We start from the raw sequence: 8,211 nt of genomic DNA on the forward strand, positions 1-8,211 counted from the left end.
CCCCTGGAACTGGAGTCAAGAACAATTCATAGCTGCCATGTGGGTGCTGGGAATCGAACCCAGGTCCTCTGCAAGAGCAGTCAGTGCTCTTAACCACTAAGCCATCTCTCCAGCCCCAGAAAGATAAATATCTTAATGAGCAAAAATAATCTTAATGAGCAATAATAATAATATTTATATGCTAAAATAAGAATGTATCCTATACCGTAGGAAGGGAGAACTAAGAGCTCCTAGGGTGATCTGAGAAGGGCTTTGGAGAATAATCAGAAATTCATTAAGCTGGAAGAGGGGCCTGAGATTTCCAAGTACAAGGTGCGGTTTGTGTAATGGTATAGAGACATGAACGCATGGTTAGCCAGCTAAATGGGAAGGATCTGAGTGTAGCTGCAAAAGAGGTCAGTCCATAGGAGGAGATGTGCTTCATGTGGCAGGTGGAACAATGCTGTCCGGGCAAGCGGATGGTGGAACCCTTGGACTGCAAAGCAGGGAGCTTTATCAGGTGCCTGAACTAATGAATGCTTATGGTAACAACCAAATTAGGAATGCACCAGGGACTAAGCAGAAAGACCAGGGACGAGGTGGCTGCTGCAGTTACTACTTACTACTAACGCTGAGATAACAGTTACAAGGAAGACAATAGAGAGAGTTGAAGCAGGAGAGATGGCTCAGCGGGTAAGCACTGGCTGCTTTTTCAGAGGACCTGGGTTTGGGTCCCAGCAACCACATGTCTGCTAACACCTATCCTTAACTCCAGTCCCAGGAGGTCTGACGTCCTCTTCTGGCCTTCAAGGGCGTTGCATGAACAGGAGTACTTAGATGCATGCAGGCAAAACATTCACACGAATAGAATAAAAATAACTACTTTAAAAAAGGTGGAGTTTATTCATACAAATACAATAAAAATAAATACTTTAAAAAGAGGTGGTGTTTATAAGGAGTGCTTAGATGCACACAGGCAAAACATATGACTAGAATAAAAATAAATACTATAAAAAGAGGTGGAGTTTCTCTTCTCCCGGAGAGAAGAGAAAACACACTTAAGTAAGTCATTTGTCAGTACTGTAATTAAGATGGCTTTCTGGGGAAATCTGTCATTCAGATATGTTTGGGGTCATGGAGAGGTTCAAAGTGAAATACCCGAAATAGTCCAATTCCAGAAGATGGGAATGGAGAGAGTCTGGGGGATGGAAGACAGAACCGAGCCCAGAGGAGACGACGTGATGCTGTGAAACAGCAAACAATGCTGCATCTGCCTCCCTGGTCCCCTTCCAGGTTGGAAACAAAACTTCCCGTGCTCATGTATCTCGAATGGTAACTGGCACGGAAAATAAGAAAAATATGCAAGTAAGCTAGATGACATGAGAAGAAAACCATGGAAAGAAGGGAACTTGTGAAGCAAGTGTTGATGCTTCAGAGAGGCGTGGCATGAGGTCCCGAGAAGGGAGCTGCTGGGTGGAATCCTGAGGGAGGTCAGGGCATGGGCGTTCCAAGGGGAGGGGACAGCAAAAGGCCATGCACCAAAGGTGTGGCTCAGCGTATTTGAAGAGGGAGCCACTGTGAGCACAGCAGGGAGATCAAGAGATTAGGGCGAGCTAGGAGCTTGCTCAATGAATGTACCGCTCCAGTGGAGATGACAGACTGCAGAATAGAAAGTTTCTTCCCATATGACTTTGGGAAGAGGGGCCGACGATGTTCCTATTGGGCTGAAGTTTTCTGATGAACAGAAGAAAGGGAGCCTTGAAGTTTATAAGAAAACTTTGTAATATCATCCCTTCTTCTACTTATAAGAACAAGTGACCAGGGGCAGGGAGAACAGCCCCCACCAGACAATGATGCTGCCAGTGTCTGAAAGCTGGATTCCCAGACTTGAATTGTGATAAATTTCTATTTCTTTTAAGTCACCTAGTCTAAAGTATGTAGCTGTAGTGGCAACAGCTGATTATGACAAATGTTAAAGGCCTCTAGGAGCACAAATGAAGAAAGCTATTGTTATAAAGTGGCAAAGAACACTTGAATAAATTGTGTTTTAAAAAGAAAAAAGAGAAAACATTGGAAAGTTCAAAACAGAGCAGCCTCTTAGCAAGCTGTGGTATGTTACAGGGAGATTACTTCTCCCTTTGAGGCCATAAGGATGAAAGCAACAAGAAACCAAAGACACGCTTGGGATAAAAATGTCAAGATGGGGCTGGAGCGATGGGTTGCGGTTAAGAGCACTGGCTGCTCTTAAAGAGGACCCAGGTTCAGTTCCCAGAACTCACATGACCATCCATAACTCCAGTTCCAAGGAATCTAACACCCTTTTCTGGCCTCAATAGGCAATGCACAACACAGGGTACCCTTACATACGTGCAGGCAAAATGCTATACACATAAAATAAAAATAAATAGGCATAATTTACAAAAAGTATTTCAAGATAGTTTTCTGTCCTCATAGGATTGCAAATGTTCATATATTTTTTGTGAAATTGTGAAAACTGTCCAAAAGTCAATAAAACAGTCAATGTAAATATTATCTGTAGTTTTAATTATTTTATCTTTAAAGGTATTCTATCAAATTATTACATTGCTCTTAAATTTTCATACATGTGCTAAGGAAAAAAGTTATATACCTAAGGATATGTATTTATATATGTATGAATTTATGTATAAAGTAATCTTTTGAGTATAGACAGATATTCTGTAGTATACTTAGTAGAACCAAGTCATAAATTTAACCCGAGAAGACTTTCTGGACTTTCAAATAATAAGACTTTAGAGCATGTTACCCAGGGAGATGGTGCTGCCTTACTGGATTCATAAGGAAAAGCAGAAACCTGACTTTTTCAACCGTCTGAGGGAGGTTTTGCGTGTACCTACACACAAGGACATGAACACAATGGCCTCTCGAGGTTGGTTCTGAGCCATCGACTCCATTAGTCATTTTGCTTCTGTTCTTTTTAGAGAAGCTTTTTATTACAGGATTCCAAACAATAATATATGAGGCTTTATGGGCACCAGTTGTACCCTAGGGGGAAGATCCTTTGGCCAGCAAGTACCTTAGGCCATTGAAGAGTCAGTTACTCTGCAGCTAACCACCTTGTGTTCTGATCTCCACCCCACCTTGCACACACAGTGTCCTCCCTCCCACCACACCATTAGAAGCCTTCCAGAGCTTTGATCCCTCTGCTTTGTCCACAGCTCCTGGCTTCCCTATCATTAGGAAATCTGTTTTTTCTTCTGTGCCCAAGATCATCCAGGGTGGACAGGCTCAGTCAATCCTGTCCCTGACTTGGCTACCTATGATTTAGGAAGACCTAACCTCTTCTCCCTATCCCTAAGTGTGAGGAGCATTAAGCTCTGCAGCCTGGGGGCTGCTCTAGCCTGGCTTACTTTTGTTTCCTAGGTAATGGGACATTACCTGAGAGGCCCCAGGAAATCCCCTTTAGAAGTAAGAATGAAAATTATTTTAAAAAAAAATAAAGAAAATTATTATGAGACTATCTTCATGAACGCAGGGTCTGTCATTTTTTTTTTTTTGATGAAACAACACAATTCTTGAGAGCAACAGGCATGACATCAGCATTCCCTGTGAAGGCAAGAGGGAGGCAGGGAATGGTGCACAGCCTCCTGATGGTCCTGATGTGGCACGGGAATGGTGCACAGCCTCCTGATGGTCCTGATGTGGCACAGGAATGGTGCACAGCCTCTGACGTGGCACGGGGACAGTGCACAGCCTCTGACGTTGCACGGGGAGAGCTCAGACAGGTCTGATAAGTAGCTCCTCTGGGTTTAAATGTTTAGTGGTTCCTGGGATGATACATCAGGCCACTGTGTTTAAGTTTTTAAGGAAGTAGGAAAGCCTTCTAGAGAATCTGTTCTTCCCTCTGCCTCCCGTGGACTCCCTGCTTGGCCCCACCTCACCTTCCTCTGACTACTAAGAGCACCAGATGTTGCTGCAGTCAATAGAGAATTCGAGTCTTTGCCCACTATGTTCCTTTCCAAGACACCTGCCACTGACCAGTTATTGCTTCTGTTTCACCATAAGAGCCATTAGGGTAGAGTTGATGAAATCCTGAAGTCCTGTTCTACCACAAATAAACACAAGGATGAAAATGTCCTCTTAATGTTGAGCTGTAGGTGAATGAATGTGTTTGTACAAGTCAAATAGAAGTGTGTCCATAAGACCAAGTTACTCAGGCATGCCTTAACAAAGGGAACATGGTGGTGGGGCTTGCTCAGTGTACTCTCTTGTGAAGAACTGGGTGGAAAAGAAAGGAGATATGTGAGGCAAACCAGACAGGAATTTGTATTGCACTAGAGGAAAACGATAGGGTTGTCTCTTCCTTCTCCCAGATTATCCAACCGTCTGGTGATCACCTGCTAGCTGTGTGGGGACCATGGTGTGTAGGGATAGAGAAAGCACTAAAGAGCTGAACATGTATGGTAGAAAAAAGCCTCTAGGGAGTTTCTAGGGTTAAAGGAAAGGAGTCTAGTTAACACCGACTGGACACTGGCTGCTAAATAGTGTATTCCAGAAAAGACGGGGAAGCTGTACCCCTGGAATCTCAACTATATGGCTGCCTAAATAAGACCTGCATAGTGACAACACCAGTTGACAGGCTACTGTCATGGGGGAGATTTCACAAGGCCTCACCCTTAGATGAAGAGCTTCAGGCAACCAGTGGCTTCGGAGAGAGGGAGAATCAGTTCTCTCCAGGGACGAGCCCCATGGGAGGTTATCCAATCCCAAGTGCCCAGCCATAAACACATGTTTAGCAACACATATGAGCAACATGAGGTGGACTCAGTAGGTCTTATATATAACATATGTATATACATATATGTAACAATAAAGAAGAGGTCATAGATTTAAGAGGGAGCAGGGGACATGGGAGAAGTTTGAGGGGTGAGGGAAGGAAATTACATAAATAGAGTTCTCATGTATGAAATTCTTTAAAAAAACTCCAAAACACAAAAATTAAATAAAGGGCTACTGTGAAGTCTGAATACTGAAACCATGTTATCTTTCTCCTTAGAAAACCAATAAACAGACAGGAATCTTCAAACTGTGTTTTTCGTTATTGTTGGTTGTTTGATTGATTAGTTGGTTGGGGTTTTGAAACAGAGTCTGGGATTAAAGGTGTACACTGCCATGTCCAGCTTTTTGACTTGTGTTTTATTCAGAGTTATGATTTGAGAAAATGGAGAGTTAACATTTCAAAAACAGTCTTCTCTCTCATTTCCAGACAGCCAGCTCCATAGGTGAGAGAGAGGCAAAGGCAGTGCATCTCCCCAGAGCTTAGTATTGCCTCTGGCCAGGTGGTCAGCCACATTTGTGAGTCTTGTAGTGTTTCATTATCACGCTCTGCACTCTTCCCTCACTCCGAGGATGTGAGTTCAAGCACTTCTTGGAACACTATCATGTTAGTGTCTGGAATTTTATCAACTTTATATCCTCCAGGTGCCATCTGGTCTGCAGTTAACTCAGAACAAGCCATTAATAGCGTCTACCTGCTAAGTGATCATTAATACATATGTGCAGATTCCTGTGTATAACATGGAATACAAAAATGCCTCTAGCCAACCCCATATCCTCATTCACTTTGGCCAATTAAATATAAGTACGAAATAGATTTGAGGAGGGATGAGTTTATTTAGGTAAGTGTGACTTCAGAAACTAACAGAAGGTCAGATCTATAGATTTAAAATTGAAGGACATAGTCATGATCTTATTCTTGGGAGGATGTGTAAACTTGGTAACAGGGACACAAGAAAATGGGTTTGATCTTGGCATGCGAAGAAATTAGCATCTGGCATTCCATTTTTCAAAAATAGGCAATGAAGTGTTTTAAAAAGTAAAATTTATAATATTTTCCAATGTTATTTGGGCGATGAAGAGATGGCTCAGAGGTTAAGAGCACTAGCTGCTCTTGCAGGGGACCCGGGTTTGATTCCCATCACCCACATGGTGTAGGGGCCTGAGGCAGAGGGCAAAAAGGCCAAAAGAAGCAGCTGGACCAGCTTCAAAAGACCGTTGGTGGGCCCCCACCAACTCCTGTATCTCATCTCAACACCTGGACCTGCTACGAGGAAGAGAAACCGCACCCGCTGGGGGGAGGAGATTCCCGGCCCTGGCCTCGCCATGTGGGCAAAGGGAGATAGGAACTGAAAACTTAACTTATCAGGGAAACAAAAGCCTAGAATGCTAATTGGGACTTGTAACTATGACCAATCACGTCTCGGGGGAGGACGGGGTGGCGGGGGGAGCAAAACACCCAATACTCACAAATGTATATAAACACCCGCCTGCTGCTTAATAAATGAGATCCTGCAAGACAGACTCCCTGCCTCCTTGGTGGTGCCCCGGGAACGGAGAGTTAGGACGGCAGCACACTTGCCCCTCCTCGGCCCCCATCGTACTGCTTGCGGGGAAAGGGCCCCGCAACATGGCAGCCAACAACTGTCTGTAATTCCAGTTCCAGGGGATCCAACACCCTCTTCTGACCTCTGTAGGCATCGCACGACATGGATGTACTTACACACTTGCGGATAATACACTCAAACATAAAAATAAAAATAAGTAAAATATTTAAATGTTTTTGGATGAAATATGTTATGATGGCTTGGATATTTGAAGATTATTGTGTCTCTTACTCATGAAAGATAATCACTCATGAAAACAAATTCTTGCAATATGATTTTTCTCTTCAAACTAAAGCATACCCTTCTTCTTTGAGGATCAATGATACTGTAAGAGGATCATGAAACAAGACTGCTTTTGCTCTTTCCTAGGACTCCTGGCTTTTGTTCTTTATTTTTTTCCCAGTTAATTATTTATTTAATAACCACATACTTAGAAGAAGCATTTCATTACAACAGCATTGACATATTCAATAACAATTTTCTGAGCTAAGATGCATCTTTTTCAAAATTGTAAAGATCACAGTTGAATTAATACAGTTATACAATATTGAACTCAGTATAAACCCTGTAAGACATAAAATTGTATGATTTTTTTTAACCTTTAAATGTCAAAAAGTTTCATTATTAAAATATACGGTTTCATACAGAAAAATTCATTTTCAATGCAATTGACTTTAGGATGTTTGCACATGCGTTTATAATCTCTATATATCTGATTATTACTAGTCACAGTCGGTTACTTTCTGAGCTCCTTGGCATCTGAGCAGCGTTTTTATACTCTAACTGCATTTATTCCATCAAGATATGTAATGCAAGTCTTCTGCATCAAATCTCATTGACTCACTGTTTCAACCAGTCATATGGCATCCAAGTAAAGCTATGTGACTTGAAGTAGGCTCATAAAAATAAGCAATGCTTTTTCCTGGCTGCATATACAGTTATACAATATTGAACTCAGTATAAGGCCTGTAAGACATAAAATCGAATGAGTTTTTTTAACCTTTAGAAAAGATCTCGATTTCGTTTTAGAATATATTGTTCCTTGTAGACTCATTGTTTTTGCTACTAACACTGAGATATTGGCGCATGCATCTCTAATCTATATGCATCTGATTATTACTAGTCGTAATTGGTTGCACTTGGATCTTTGGTGCCTGTGTATGTCTATGAAGTCATTGGGTAGATTTCAATGGTAATGCTTATCACCTCTACTAATTACATTATGTAAATTTCCATGCTTCCTCCTCAAATATAATACCTTTTTTAAAAAAAATATTTGTTGATTTTTTTAATGTGTGCGTATATCACACAGAATATCCCAAACCATCTTATTTGATTATACACCCACTTCCCAGATGGCACTCTCACATAGCCTCCCTCCCCCCACTAGAGCCCTAATACTCTGATATCCCTGCTACTCTCTGCTGTGTTGTTGGCACCCCAGCCAATCCCCACTACATTCCCTTCTGGTGAATCTAGTCAGCCTATCTAGAGGTCTTTGTATTAGGAGGGTCAGATGTTCCTCTTCTAGTAGCAATCAGTTGTCAATATGCCTTTAGATAAGATTAGGATCAGCTGTTCATTTTCCCAGTTCTATTCTAGGTTACTATTTGGGAGTCCCTTAGGTCACCCTGGCCAACAACTGAAAAGAAGGTATCTCCTATATGGCATTGTTGCTTGTTATGTAGCCTTTTGCTATGCATATGAACTCTTAAGAAATTATATTGACTCTTTAATCTTTGGTTATACTTTCCTTTTGGGTGTTTAAGGCCATACAGTTGGCCCAGATAAACCAATTTATTTTTACTTT

Source organism: Nannospalax galili, unplaced genomic scaffold (genome assembly GCF_000622305.1).
Source record: "Nannospalax galili isolate Female #2095 unplaced genomic scaffold, S.galili_v1.0 scaffold4061, whole genome shotgun sequence".
Classification (NCBI taxonomy): Eukaryota; Metazoa; Chordata; class Mammalia; order Rodentia; family Spalacidae; genus Nannospalax; species Nannospalax galili.